This window comes from Rattus norvegicus, chromosome 15 (assembly GCF_036323735.1).
Source record: "Rattus norvegicus strain BN/NHsdMcwi chromosome 15, GRCr8, whole genome shotgun sequence".
Lineage (NCBI taxonomy): Eukaryota > Metazoa > Chordata > Mammalia > Rodentia > Muridae > Rattus > Rattus norvegicus.
Window position 1 is genome coordinate 97,812,210 of NC_086033.1, and position 15,399 is coordinate 97,827,608.

Consider the following 15,399-nt stretch of genomic DNA (forward strand, 5'->3'; position numbering starts at 1 on the left):
TTTAGAAAGAAGTAGAAAAGGTGAGATTAGACATCAGTAACTCTCAGGGGGTGGAAACATTCTAGGCCTAGATTAACAGATAGAGGCAATAAAAGGCTCAAATCTTCAAGTTCTGAACTTCCAGACCATTAGATTATATGAGGAATAGAAGCTTCCAGGCCTAGGCCTAGGTATAGTTAGAAAAGAAACACTGGGCTCATTCCAAGCTATACATCTGCATAGCTTGGGTGTGGCTCTCATCTTATCCCTTCATCTAAGGAAATAAAAGTGACATTTACTTTTACAGTACTGAATACACTTTGATTGCCAGGTACAGTGCTGGGGGATTTACACTCCATTACTTGATGTTTTTCTAAATTATATTTGGTAGATACTTGTGTTGTGGCACTAGAGAGGGAAATGGGGCCACCTGAGTACACAGGATAACAATTGAAGGTGAAGAATTGCTATTCATGCAGCTGACCATTACTTTAGAATTGAGTCCTCCGAGAATGTTTCTTGAACGCATTGTTTGGCCTTTTCAATGCACTTTTAGGAGTTACTGAAGTGAGAGTTTGAGCTCTGCCACAAACGTCTGTTCTGTCAGTTGGTCTGAATGGAACATGGGCAGATAGAACAGATGGGAAAAGTTCAATGTGATTTAACTGACCAGATGGAACTGCATGGCCAACTTGAAATAGTTTGTGAGAGAAACCACAGAATTGAGACTGCAGAAAGAGAAATCACTGGAAATCTCAAAGGGAGAAAGTAAAGAGGGAGCAGTCTATGAGCAGCAACTGCCAGTTTACTCATTGAAAGTTTAGATGAATAAAGCATGTGTCAGCCACAATTCATTTGAAAGGAATGAAAATACTAACAGTTTGTCATAATTTGAAGGAATAAGATCAGCCTTTCTGATAAGTTTTAATAAGAAATATGATTGCATTTAAAGAATAGAAAGTAATATCTATACAGTAAATTCTAATAAATGAATTTATGCCAAATTAACACATTTACCAATAGAAGTGTATCATTTAAATTACTCTTAAAAAGAACAGTTAAAATCTATTAAAATGATATTACTACTTTTGTTAATGTTACTTATAATTAATAATATTTATAGTTTAAATAGTTTGTAAAATTAAGTCTTTAAAAAACAGTAACAAGTTTCAAATTTATTAATTTATCAGAATATTTCAGAAGGAATTTTTAAATTTCGTTCCAATATTGAAAATGGTTAAATAAATTATATGATTTTTAGGATAATACAACATATAAAAAAGGACAAGTTTACTAATTTAATATGCTTTTATACTTTATTTTAATTGAAAGGAAAGATTTATTATATTAATTCTGTGTGTGTATGTGTGTGTGTGTGTGTAAGTGTCTGTATGTGCTGTTTATATGTGTTTTCATGTTCACATATTTGTGCACATGTTTATGTGCAGGCAGACAAGCTAGTAATAGAGGCCAGAATTGATGTTGCTGTCTTCCTCAAACATTCTGTACCTTAATTGTTGAAAGATTTCATGGACTTCATACCTGCATACAATTTGTTTTGATCAAATCTGATACCTACTTTAACCCCCTACCACAACACGTTTTGATTTTACGTGCTGTTGAATTTCTCTTTTGAAGCAACTTTTACATGTTTTGAGATTATAACGAAACTCCTTTATTTCAACCTTTCCCTTTCTTCCTCCCAAACTTTCCCATATACCCGAACCTTGTTGTATCTAAATTTATGTCCCCTTTTCAGTCCCTCCTCAATCTCTGCTGGAAGCAACACTACTGTGTTCTGGTCTTATGCATGTGAGCTCCTATGCACACAGGCCCTGGTACGTCTGGCAAACACTGTCTACAGCACTGTTCCACTACCCTCAGTCTCAATATTTTCTTCAGTCTCATCAATGATGACCCCTGAACCTTGTGTGGAAGGGAATGACAGAGACATATCATTTAGGATGAGCAGTGTGTTAACATTTGAGGCAAGGCCTTTTGCTGAATCTGTAGCCTACCACTTGTTTCTAGAGCTGTTCAGCACTCTCTAGAGGTGAGCCTATGAATACCTGCAGTACCTCCTTTCTAACATGAATATTAGGAATCTGAACTTAGGTCGTTGTGCTTGTGCAGCATGCCCACTGAGCTATCTTTCTTGCACTGACACTACTGATCCTGAGATAACTTGCTAACATTTACATTCCAAATTTGGATATCTGAAACTTAATCCCTTCCTCATCTTTTGAAACAGCATCACAGTGTTTGAAATGAAGTTATTTTTGACATGTTAGAAGATAACATCTTTTCTCATGGAATGCCATATGTACTTCAGAATGCTAAGTAGATTTGAGCTTTTCTTAGGTAACAATATCCATACCAGCTGTAGTCACTATATCTACACGAAAATACATGGGAGAGTGGAGTAGAGAGAATAAAACACAGCCATCTATAATTCATTGTTGATAAACTCTGATCTGTAAAAGGTAGGTGTAGCAGTAATACTTTTGTATTCAATATGCAAAATGTATGTTATATTCACAGGAAAATTATCAGTGGCTCCTAAAAATGCTTTCTGTAGTCATTTTCTCTCTATGAGAGAATATCTGTTATGTACATATGTTCTAGTACTAACTAGTATAACTAGTAATAACTAGTATTAAAGAACTAAGGAAACTGTTTACAGTCTAACCTGAATTCACTTAAAAATAAATAAAATTTAATATTAGAAAAATAAGTTTATAAAAATAGTAAGTTAGAGTTACAACTTATAGTAAGAAAATAATCTTTTTCCTAAAGATGAAGGTAATTCAATATAGCATAAAGAAGTGATAAAGTAAAATAATTTTAAAAATGTGTTCTGAGTTAATATACAGAAGAAGAGAAAAAACAGTAATGCAAAATTTCCATCCATATATAATGATATGTGTGCTAACATTCATAATATATGCATGGACAAAATACAAGTATGGAAAAAATGTACAGCATTTTCTACAATACATTAGAATGCCACTGTGCTCTTACCAGTTTCTTTTCACAATTTTCATGTGCTCAAATGGTCACCTACAAAATTGTACTGATAAATTTAAGGAAAAATAAACCAGAAACTGGGAAACTATCATGTTGCTCCAAAAATGTTAAATAAATTAATATGGACACAAATCCTGCCCAGAGAGAGCTGGTCTCCCAGAAGTGCTCTCTTTCCTAAGTCCACAGGGAACACCACCACTTTTGCAATAATAAATGTCCAAAGAGGGATCTGCCAAGAGCACACAGTGAACAGGAACTGTGGGGCTGCCTGGGACAGGATCCTTCAGGTCTTCATCTGTGCCCACAGCTAAGGATGTCACACAGTCCTCCATACCCAAATCCTGCCTAGAGAGAGCTGGTCTCCTAGAAGTATTTTCACTCCTAACATACAAGCTCACAGGTCCACAGGCTACAGGAAGAGACAGCAAGTCCAACTACTATCAGGGATAACCAAATGGTGAGAGGGAAACACCAGAAACTAAGCAACAGAAACCAGGGCTACTTGACATCTTCAGAACCCAATTCTTCCAACACAGCAAGTCCTGGATACCTCAACACACTGCAAAAGCAAGATTTAGATTTGAAATCACTTTTCATGATGAAGATAGAGGACTTTAAGAAGGACATAAATAACTCCCTTAAAGAGATACAGGAGAGCACAGGTAAATAGGTAGAAGAATTTACAGAGGAAACACAAGAATGCCTTAAGGAATTATAGGAAAACAACAATCAGTTAAAAGAAACAAACAAAACAATCCAGAATCTAAAAATGGAAATAGAAACAATAAAAAAATCATAAATATATTCATAAACCACGGAGATATAAAATCTAGGAAAGAGATCAGGAGCCATAAATGCAAGCATCACAAACAGAATACAAGAGATAGAAGAATTTCAGGGGCAAAGGATACCATGGAAAACATTGATAGAATAGTCAAGGAAAATGCAAAAGGCAAAAAGCTCCTGACCCAAAATATCCAGGAAAACCAAGCCACAATGAGAAGAATAAACCTAAGGAAAATAGCTATTGAAGAGAGCAAATATTCCAAAATTAAAGGGCCAGCAAATATTTCCAGCAAAATTATAGAAGAAAATTTCCCTAAGCTAAAGAAAAAGATGCACATGAATATACCAGAAGCCTACAGAGTTAGAAATAGATTGGACCAGAAAAGAAATTTCTCCCATCACATAATAGTCAAAACACCAAATGTACAAAACAAATAGGGAATATTAAAAGCAGTAAGGGGAAAAGGTTAAGTAACGTATAAAATAAGACCTATTAGAAATACAACAGACTTCTCAACAGAGACGATAAAAGCTAGAAGATCATGGAGAGATGTCATATATACCATAAGATAACACAAAAGCCAGCCCAGGCTACTATACCCAGCAAAATTCTCAAAACATGCAGATGGGAAACCAAGATATTTCACAACAAAAACAAATTTATACAATATCCTTCAATAAAACAAGGCCTACAAAAGATAATAGATAGAAAACTCCAGCATAAGGATGGAAACTCTACCCTAGAAAAACAAGAAATTAATCTTCTTTTATCAGCCCATAAGATGATAGCCACAGAAACATAATTCCATCTCTAACAATAAAAATAACAGGAAACAACAATCACTAGTCCGTAATATCTTTTAACATCAATGGACTCAATTCCTCAGTGAAAAAACACAGAGGAAGAGACCAGATAAGTAAACAGGACCCAGCATTCTGTTGCATACAGGAAACACACCTCTGTGACAAAGACAGATACTACCTCAGAGGAAAAGGTGAAAAAAAATGTCCCAAGAAACAAGTCAGAGTAACCATTCTAATGTCAAATAAAATTGACTTTCAATGAAAAGTTATCAAAAAAGATAAGGAAGGACACATCAAACTCATAAAGGAAAAAAAATCTACTAAAATAAACTAACAATTCTGAACACCTATGCTCCAAATGCAAGGGTGTCTACATTCATAAAAGAAACTTTGTTATAGCTCAAAGTACACATTACGCCTCACACAATAATAATGGGAGACTTTGCTACCCCATTCTCATTAATAGGGAGATTGTGGAAACAGAAATTAAACAGAGACACAGTGAAACTTACAGAAGTTATGAACAAAATGGATTAATAGATATCTATAGGACATTTCACCCTAAAACAAAAGAATATACCTTCTTCTCAGCACCTCATGGTACCTTCTCCAAAGTTGACCCATATAATTGGTCACAAAAGAGACCTCAACAGATACAAGAAGATGGAATCATCCCAAGCATCCTAACACATCACCGTGGATTTTGGCTGTTTTGGGTCTTCACAAACAACAGAAACCTACATACCCATGGAAGCTGAACAATGTTGTTGTCAAAGATAATTTAGTCCAAAATGAAATAAAGGAATAAATTAAAGACTTTTTAATTTTTAATGAAAATGAAGGAACAATGAAAACTGTGCTAAGAGGAAAACTCACAGCTTTGAGTATCTCCAAAAAGAAACTATAGAGAGCATGCACTAGCAGGTTGACAGCACACCTAAAAGCTCTAGGAAAAAAAAGAAGAAAATATACTCAAGAGAAGTACAATGAAGAAATAATCAAGCTCAGAGCTGAAATAAAGCAAATAGAAACAAAAGGAACTATATCATCAAAATCAGGAGCTGGTTCTTTGAGAAAATTAACAAGGTAGATAAACCCTTAGCGAGACTAACCAGAAAGCACAGAGCATGTATCCAAATTAACAAAATCAGAAATGAAAATGGAGGCATAACAGAAACTGAGGAAATTCACAAAATCATCAGGTCCTACTACAAAAGCCTATACTCAACAACAATGGAAAATCTGGATAAAAGAGACATTTTTCTAGACAGATAACAGGTACCAATGTTAAATCAGGATCAGAGAAGTCATCTAAATATTCCAGTAATGTCCAAAGAAATAGAAGCAGCCATTAAAAATCTCCCAACCTGTGGAGAGCCGCAATAACATTCGCCATCACAAGATGGCACTGGCTTCCACTGCGCCAGCCCAACTTCCTTTCAGGAAACTAGCTGTGTGCGCATGTGCAAGAGTGTGCTCGCGCCAAGTCTTTGCCCACCCCGGGGTGTACCAGTGAGATCATGGGTAAACGACCAATCAGGCGTGGACGCAGCGTGCTAGGGTTTTATAAGCAGCGCCTTTCTGGGCCCTGGTCTCTCCTCTTCAAGATGTAATAAATGCTTTGCTGCAGAAGGATCCTGGTGTCCGCACGTGTTCTTGCTGGCGAGAAGATAGCGCGGGATATTTGGTGCCGAAACCCGGAACAAACACCTCACCATCGCCGGCACCGAGGAGAGCCTCCGTTCGCGGAGAGGGTCCAGAACTGCAGGTCGAAAGGTAAGCTCTGAGAGACATGTTTGGTCTTGATCTCTCTCGTCTCTCTCCCCCATTAGAAGATGCGGTGGAAGCTTTTGTATTGTTTTGGCAGGGCTCATTCTTTCTCTTTTGGTTTTTGATTTTGCGGCTGCTGCTAGGCACAGTCAGAAATCATGCTTAGAAGATGAGAAATGCCGCCCAACAGTAATAGCAGGACAGGGAGCGCTATGGGAGTTACAGGACAGCATGTCAGAAACAGAGAGGAATGAAAGATTAAAGAGCTCAAAGAGAAAAGGTGCACCTAAGAAAAAAGGCCCTTCCAAGGACCTTGGATCCGAGGAAGTGAGAGATAAGGGAAAGACACCCTGGGAGAGAAAAAGGGAGGAGATAAAAGGAACACAGTATTTTGGGAGAAAAATTTTGTCTTTGTGCTTGTAAAAGGTGTGATTGGGCTCTGGAAACTTCACAGAGTCATACTGATCAGATTTGATAGAGGTAGACCGCCTGAAACATTTATTCAGGAGAATCAAACAAAAAGATATCTCAATTTTCCTACCCCCTACCCCCAAGGACATCTCAACGCCCATACACATCTTGATGGAGTTAATGTAATTGGGTTGTGAGTGGAAATATTCAGGACTGTGTTTCACTTCCATACCATTTGTGAATGTCAGTCGTGCTGCTCAGATATCCCATAATATATCTCAGTATCTTACAGGAATTTGGTTTCAACACATTGATGGACGAGTCCAGGAATTGAGACAATCCATCGTCCATATCAGCTCCACTCAAGTGGATGGTCACCGTGGAAGTGGTGGGAAAGGGGAAATCCTACCTCTCTGCTGACTCCTATTGGAATCTGGGTCCCTTTGGTGGGACACCATCTAGTTTTTCCCTGTATGTGTATTGTCTGTCCTTGGTGCACCAAGCTGTCCATGTCTGTCAGTTTATGTCTGTGGTTCTTGCTTCTCGTTGTTTAAATGTTTTATGTTTCATGTTCAAAAGAGAAAATGGTAAAAACTTTATCTGCCAATCGTTCACATCTTGATTTGGTTTTAACTCGTTTCAAAAAAGGAACCAATGAATAAAAAGCAGTTTTAATCAGTCCTTGGAGCCCTGTATCTGTAGCCAGGAGGCTAGGTCAGCTGGAGAAGCTGTCCGGGGATGAGCATCTGCATGAGCTGATTATTAGACTTAGCAGGTGACAAGGTGCTTCTCTTAAAATCACAGCTAGAAAAGTCATAATGGTGTTTGGTCTAAATATTAAAGATATGTGTAGCCACTTCAATTTTGTTTCTCATTGGTTTTAAATGTATAAATATGCTCTACATGTCTTGGTTATGGACTATTGGCTTTTATGTTATTGGATATGGTTTAAAAGGTGTAATATTGGTAACAAAAAGTTGACATAAAGCTGATAATATGGATAAAGTCATTCTAGACAACATGTGACATGAGCCAACCTAGGGAAACAAGTCTAAATTGAGATAATATTTTTATGGAACTCTTATCCTAGAAACCAGGCTTCTAAAAGAATTTAGGACAATGTCTCTTTCTTGAGGTATTGGAAACCGCACCATCGTGCGTTGATATGTAGGAATTGACAGTCAAACTTTGTAGCATGAAGGATAGACTCGGTGTCTTGGAGACTAGATTTCAGAGACTAGATTGTTTGTTGGAGGTTGAGTTTTGCTTTCCAAAGTTGTGGTTTGCCCTGAAGTTATCTGTATTTTAATGCTAATTCCACTGCCCCAAGGACAGCTGCGTAGTCACTACTCAAAACTCAGGTGACCTTGTGGTTGTGCTCTGGTGTTACAAGGAGAACTTAAGGATTTGATTAAGGATTGCCAGTGTTACATTGACTAACTCAAACTTATTTATAATTGAGGAAAAATCAAACAGGTAGAAATTGTTACAGGATTTACAAAGGATTGATGAGGTTTTAGAACTTGTGAGAGCATTACAGCCAGTTTCCTTACTCCAACTGCCATTTCAAGACAGATTTAGAGGATTGATTTTATGCAATTTGTTTACGTCATAGCAATTGTGAGTTTTCATTTCATGAGCTTGCTTATAATTTTAGAGAGCCCATGAAGTGATATCATTAAAAATTTTACAAAAGAATGGCTAATAGCCTTATATTATGTAATTTTGTTGCTTCTTCAATGTAAGAAGTTAGAACTTTGAATCTTTCAGTGTATATGGAAATTTTTACTACAAATCTTTGCTCTCAAAATGAGCTTTAATATTTGGGGAGTAGCTGTTACACTACTCCAGAAAAGAATATTTGAAACTAATTTTAAGCTTCTAAGGATGTGTTAATTGCCAAAATACCTCACCTTACGAGAGGACTTAAGCCTTTGTTATCCTCATTGGAGATAAAGCTTCAGTTGTATTAATACATAATTGTAGGCTAGAGTCATGGAAGTATTTTAAAAAGAAACCTGGTGAAACATACCTTATTCCAAACAGCAATCAAATTGGTTATTACAAAATACTGATATTTGGCCTATTACATATACAAATTTTTCAGGCAAAATTGATAATTTTACTCTTTGCATGCTTTTGTATTTCCTGTATATTTGTGCATGCAACCCATAGGAAATGCGCTTACTGTATCTATAGGTGGTTCATCTAATGAAAAGGCTACATGTATGATTGGATCACTTGTTTATTCTCTTGAGTTTCCCCTGCTTCAACACAGACTATTAAATTACGTGCTGTAGCCACTGTTTTTAAAATGTTAAAAAATCAAGCTTTCAATTCATATACTGATAGCCAATGTGTGGCTTGTGGTTTCACAATTGATTAAAAAGTTTTCCTGTTTTTTTTTTTTTTTTTTTTTAGATACTACTAACCCTTAAATTTTACAATTAGTTAATGCCTTATTGGAGACAAGTTTTCTACATGAAATCAGTGAGTGATGATTTCAGTGTGAATGTCTGACAACTCACTGTCCTTTCAGTGCTCTGGCTCAGACAACTAAACAAAACCATAGACCCAGCTCTTTGAAAATGATAATGGAGCTGATAACACACCCTCAGGAAAAGAGGAAGACTCCATTTGCTTACTTTCAACGCCCAGCCTCACCCTGCCAACTCAGGGATTTCTAAATAAGGCTAAATCTGGACCTTGTTTACAGGATTCGGCATTTCTAATTAATGCTTAAAACTTGTGAGGTGCTGGAGAAATGGCTTAGTGGTTAAAAGCACTAAGTACTGTTCCTTTGTAGGCCATTTGGGAACTCAAACTAGATTGCCTGGACCCCTTAACGAGGGAGGACAATGATACTAGACAGTTTATATCTTAATAAATAAAAAGGGGGAGTTATATCCCTGTATGCTATGTATGCTATACAATTATTTAATAATACTCCTTTTATTTCCAATTTTAAAATTTGGATGCCAAGGAACTCTGAGTGTTTATGGCACCCTACAACTAGGCATACTTCTGCATTTGGCATGATCCTGTCCAGGTATTTTATATGGGAAGAGGGAATGTTTGTGTTTTTTCTACAGGATTCTACAAGAGTATGCCAGCTGCCAGAGGTGGTTGCTGAGACTTGCTGATCCTGGGAGCATGAAGATTCAGCTCTCGTGGTTCGGGTCCCTGGAGTCATTCCTGTGTCCTTGGAGGAAGACGGAAGATTCCCCCACATCTTTTGTCATCACAGAGATTTTGACTTTGCTGCAATCATTGTGTCCCATCCCACCAGGGCCTGCACTCCAACCCTCTGTGCACTGCTGCTTGCTGGAGAAGATTGGATTCCAGCTGTTACCCCTGCCCCCCTCATTCCCCTGGTGACTCTTGCTGCCTTAGTCATTTTGCAGTCTGTGGCTTCACAGGAATGCCATCTGCGTGAAACTGCTGTGGACTGGGGAACTCTGCCCTGGTTGTGCAGATCTCAGACATGGTTCCATTGCCTGCTGGTTGTTCCAGAGAAGAATGACTGATCCTAAACTGTCCTGGGAAAGACCTTCTTACTTTCGCTGCTATTGTAGCAGCCATTATTGCTGCAGGCATTGTGTCTGCAGTGTCTAGAGTTACCCTCCCCTAATCTATTGTTAGGCAAACACAGTGGGTCAACTTTCTGGAGTAGTTGCTAACAATTGGGAATTCTAAATTTTATTATAGGAGCAGCCCTTGATGGTAGCAGCTGAGGAGATCCAGATGAGGTGCCCACTACTTATCAGGAGTGGCTCTGTTTGGTGCAGCCCTATGCTGTGGATTAGTGTTTATGCGATGGTTGGTTTGCAAACTCAGATCTCAAAAGAAACATTACAAGGTCGTTATTACTCAAGAACTTGTGACCATTGAACAAGGGGCCTCCCCTGAAATTTGGTTATCTATCCTCAAAAATTAGTCGACATCTGAGTTCTCTGCTCTTGCACCCCATGGATTTGTGGATCCATTGCACTGGGATGAGAGAGACTCAATGATTCTTTGATCATCCCTTCTACATCGCTGAGGTTTCCTCATTGCATGCGATAGGGTGATCATGATTTCCCCACTAACTCATTTTCTGGCTGGCCTCTTTTGTAGAGTTCGCCCTAGGTCGTTTAGCAGTTACTGTCACACAGCACTGCGGTATCCAGAGATGGGCAACTTTCCTCATGCACAGACCAATCTAAGACATGGGGCCCGGTGGCGATAGGGTTACCCTATGACAGATAAGGCTGTGACATTAGAGGAACGACCTAAGACAGTAGCCACAGCAGATGGACGTAACTGCAGAGGCCTAGACCAGCCTCATTCTAGTAAAACAAAAAGGGGGAGATGTGGAAAGCCGCAATAACATTCGCCATCACAAGATGGCGCTGGCTTCCACTGCGCCAGCCCGACTTCCTTTCAGGAAACTAGCTGTGTGCTCATGTGCAAGAGTGTGTTCGCACCAAGTCTTTGCCCACCCCGGGGCGTGCCAGTGAGATCATGGGTAAGCGACCAATCAGGCATGGACGCGCTGTGCTAGGGTTTTTTTTTTTTTTTTTTTTTTTTTTGGTTCTTTTTTTCGGAGCTGGGGACCGAACCCCGGGCCTTGCGCTTCCTAGGTAAGCGCTCTACCACTGAGCTAAATCCCCAGCACCAGTGCTAGGGTTTTATAAGCAGCACCTTTCTGGGCCCCGGTCTCTCCTCTTCAAGATGTAATAAACGCTTTGCTGCAGAAGGATCCTGGTGTCCTCGCCTGTTCTTGCTGGCAAGATGATAGCGCGGGACACCAACCAAAAAAAAAAAAAAATTACCAGGACCAGATGGGTTTAATACAGAATTCTATCAGATCTTCAAAGAAGACCTAATACCAATACTCTTCAATCTATTCCACAAAACAGAAACAGAAAGAATACTATCCAATCACTTTTATGAAGCCACAGTTACACTTATACCTAAACCCCACAAAGACCCAACAAAGAAAGAGAACTTCAAACCAATTTCTCTTGTGAATGTGGATAACTAAATACTCAATAAAATGTTCACAAACTGAATCAATGAACACACCAAAAGGTTCATTCATCATGATCAAGAAGTCTTCATCCCAGGGATGCAGAAATGGTTCAATATATGGAAATCCATCAATGTAATCCACTATATAAACAAACTCAAAAAAAAAAAACAAACATGATCATCTCATAAGTTGAGGAGAAATCATTTGGCAAAATTCAACACCCTTTCATGATAAAAGTTGGGGAAAGTTCAGGAATTTGAGGCCATATTTAAACATAGATATACAGCAAACGAGTAGCCAACATCAAGCTAAATGGAGAAGAACTTGAACCAATTTCACTAAAATCAGGGACTAAACAAGGCTCCCCATTCTCTCCATACTTACTCAATATAGTACTTGAAATCCTAGCCAGAGCAATTAAACAACAAAAAGAGGTCAAAGAGATACAAAATTTAAAAGTCAAAATATCACTATTTGTTGACGATATGGTAGTATAATTAAGTGGCCCAAAAATTCCAGCGGAAAACTCCTAAACTTGATAAACAACTTCAGCAAAATGGCTGGATGTAAAATTAACTCATACAAATCAGTAGCCGTCCTTTACTCAAAAGATAAACAGGCTGACAAAGAAATTAGGGAAATGACACCCTTTACAATAGGCACATTATAAAATATCTTGGAGTGACTATAACCAAGCAAGTGAAAGATCTGTGTGACAAGAACTTCTTTTCTCTGAAGAATGAAATTGAAGAGGATCTCAGAAGATGGAAAGGTCTCCCATGCCCATGGATTGGCAGTATTAATATAGTAAAGATGGCCATCTTGCTGAAAGCAATGTACAGATTGAATTCAATCCCCATCAAAATTTCAACTCCATTCTTCATAGTTAGAAAGAGCAATTTGCAAATTCATTTGGAATAACAAAAACCCAGGAGATCAAAAGCTATTCTCAACAATAAAACAACTAAGGCAATCAACATCCCTGAACTCAAGCAGTATTACAGAGCAATGGTGATAAAAGCTGTATAGTATTGCCAGAGACAGGCAGGTAGATCAGTAGAATAAAATTCAAGACCCAGGAATGAACCCAAACACCTATGGTCAGTTGATCTTTGACAAAAGAGCTAAAACCATGTAGTGGAAAAAAGATAGCGTTTTCAACAAATGGTGCTGGTTCAACGGAAGGTCAGCATGTAGAAGAATGAAAATCAATTCATTTTTACCTCCTTTTACAAAGCTCAAATCTAAGTGAATTAAAGACCTCCACATAAAACCTGATACACTGAAACTAGTAGAAGACAAATTGGGGAAGAGCCTTGAACACATGAGCACAGGGGAAATTTTGTTGAGCAGAACACCAATGGCTTATGTTCTAAGATCAAGAATCCACAAATGGGACCTCATAAAATTACAGAGCTTCTGTAATGCAAAGGACACTGTGAATAGGACAAAATGGCAAGAAACAGATTGGGAAAAGATCTTTACCAAGCCTATTTTCAATCGAAGGCTAATATCTAATATATACAAAGAACTCAAGAAGGTAGACTACAGGGAATCAAATAACCCTATTAAAAATGGGCAACAAAACTAAACAAACAAGTCCCAGCTAAGGAATATCGAATGGATGTGAAACACCCACAGAAATGTTCAACATCCTTAGTCATCAGGGAAATGCAAATCAAAACAACCCTAAGATTCCACATCATGCCGGTCAGAATGGCTAAGATCAAAAAATTCAGATGACAGCAGATGCTGGCAGGGATATGGAGAAAGAGGAGCACTCCTCCGTTGTTGGAGGGATTGCAAGCTGATACAACCGCGTGGGAATCAATTTGGTGGGTCCTCAAAATATTGAGCATAGTTCCACATGTGGACCCAGCTTTACCATTCACAGGCATACACCCAAAAGATGCTCCAACATATAACAAGGACCCGTGTTCCACTATGTTCATAGCAGCATTAGTTTTAATGGCCAGAAGATGGAAACAACACAGATGATCTTCAATAGAGGAATGGATACAGAGAACATGGTACATTTACACAGTGGGGTTCTACTCAGCAATTAAAAACAATGACTTCATAAAATTCTTAGGCAAATGGCTGGAACAGGAAAATATCAGCTTGAGTGTAGTAACCCAGTAACAAAAAAGCACACAAGGTATGCACTTACTGACAAGTGGATATTAGCCCAAAAGATCAGATTACCCAAGACATTATTCACAGACCATATGAACCAAAAGACCAAAATTTGGATAGTTCAGTCCTTCTTTGAAGAGGGAACAAAATACTCACTGGAGGAAGTCCAGGAAAAAAAGAATGGAACAGAGACTGAAGGAAAGGTCATCCAGAGACTACCCCACCTTGATGCCAAGACATGCTTGCTGACAGAAGCCTGATATGGATGTCTCCTGAGAGGCTCTGCCAGAGCCTTACAATATAGATGAGGATGCTTACACCAGACTGAGCACATGGGGATCCAAATGGAGGAGTTAGAAAAAAAGACTGAAGAAGCTGAAGGGGTTTACTCCTACAAAGAACTACAATAGAAACCATCCAGACCCCGAAGAGCTCCCAGGGACTAAACCACCGACCAAAGATTACACATGGAGGGACCCATGACTCCAGCAACACATGTAGTAGAAGATGCCATTGCCTGGCATCAACAGGAAGAGGAGTCGTTAGTCCTGTAATGGCTGTTTCCCCAGTATAGGGGACTGTCAAGGTGGTGAGTTGGGAGTAGATGGGTGGGTGGGGGAGTATCCTCAAAGAAGCATGGGGAGGGAGAATGGTAGAGGGAAACTGGGGAAGGGGATAACATTTGAAATGTAAATACGTAAAATATCCAACAATGCAAAAAAATCCGTTGAACTAAAAACATTAACATCATTTCCCAGAAATATTCAAACATCCTTATAAAAGTTATGGGGAATTTCAGGAACATAACTATAGGTCTTGATGCTGAGTACTCTCCCTTTGTACTCTGAATTTGTTATGATTCAAATATATACTACAAAAATAATCTTTGTGCAATAGAAATATAAGTACAATTTATCATCTTCCTGAAAAAGTGAAGAAATACGATTTAACCATAGTGTACTGAAAATATTGTTAAGGGTACAGGAGTAATAAAAATAGTAGGGGGACTTCAGGTGGGGAATACTGACATGGACTAATCCACAAGGTTGTCTTGGATTAATAATAATGAGAATGAGGGCAACATCAACCAACGTGCTAATGTGGATGAAGGAACGCTCAGGAAAAAAAGTCTTCCCCAGGAAAGAAATTATCATTTCTGAAAACATATACCTATAAGTTACATGAAGCAGATTAAGCATGCTGTATATATTTATTTAAGAAAATTCATATATCATTTTATATAAGAATTTATATATATTCTAATATATATTTCACAACATATATAAAATGTGTGCATACATAACATGTGTAATAAATATTATTGTGAAAAAGGCCATGAATTTGAAAGAAACCAAGGAGGCATAGGTATGCTGGTTTTCAGGGAAGAAATTAAATAGGTAAATATGGACTTTGTATTATACTCTCAAAAAATAACCAAAACAAAATTGGAAATCAAAGTTTCAAAGATGAAT

At 38.1% G+C, this 15,399-nt stretch overlaps 1 long non-coding RNA gene across 1 annotated transcript in view; it reads left to right on the forward strand.

The window, feature by feature from the left end:
• Positions 1-12,209, forward strand: part of LOC134482014 (uncharacterized) — a 103,763-nt gene extending 91,554 nt beyond the window's left edge. Inside the window, exon 4 of the long non-coding RNA XR_010058034.1 lies at positions 6,227-12,209. This is a non-coding gene — a long non-coding RNA (uncharacterized LOC134482014). The remainder of the gene's footprint in view (positions 1-6,226) is intronic.
• The last annotated feature ends 3,190 nt before the right edge of the window (positions 12,210-15,399 follow it).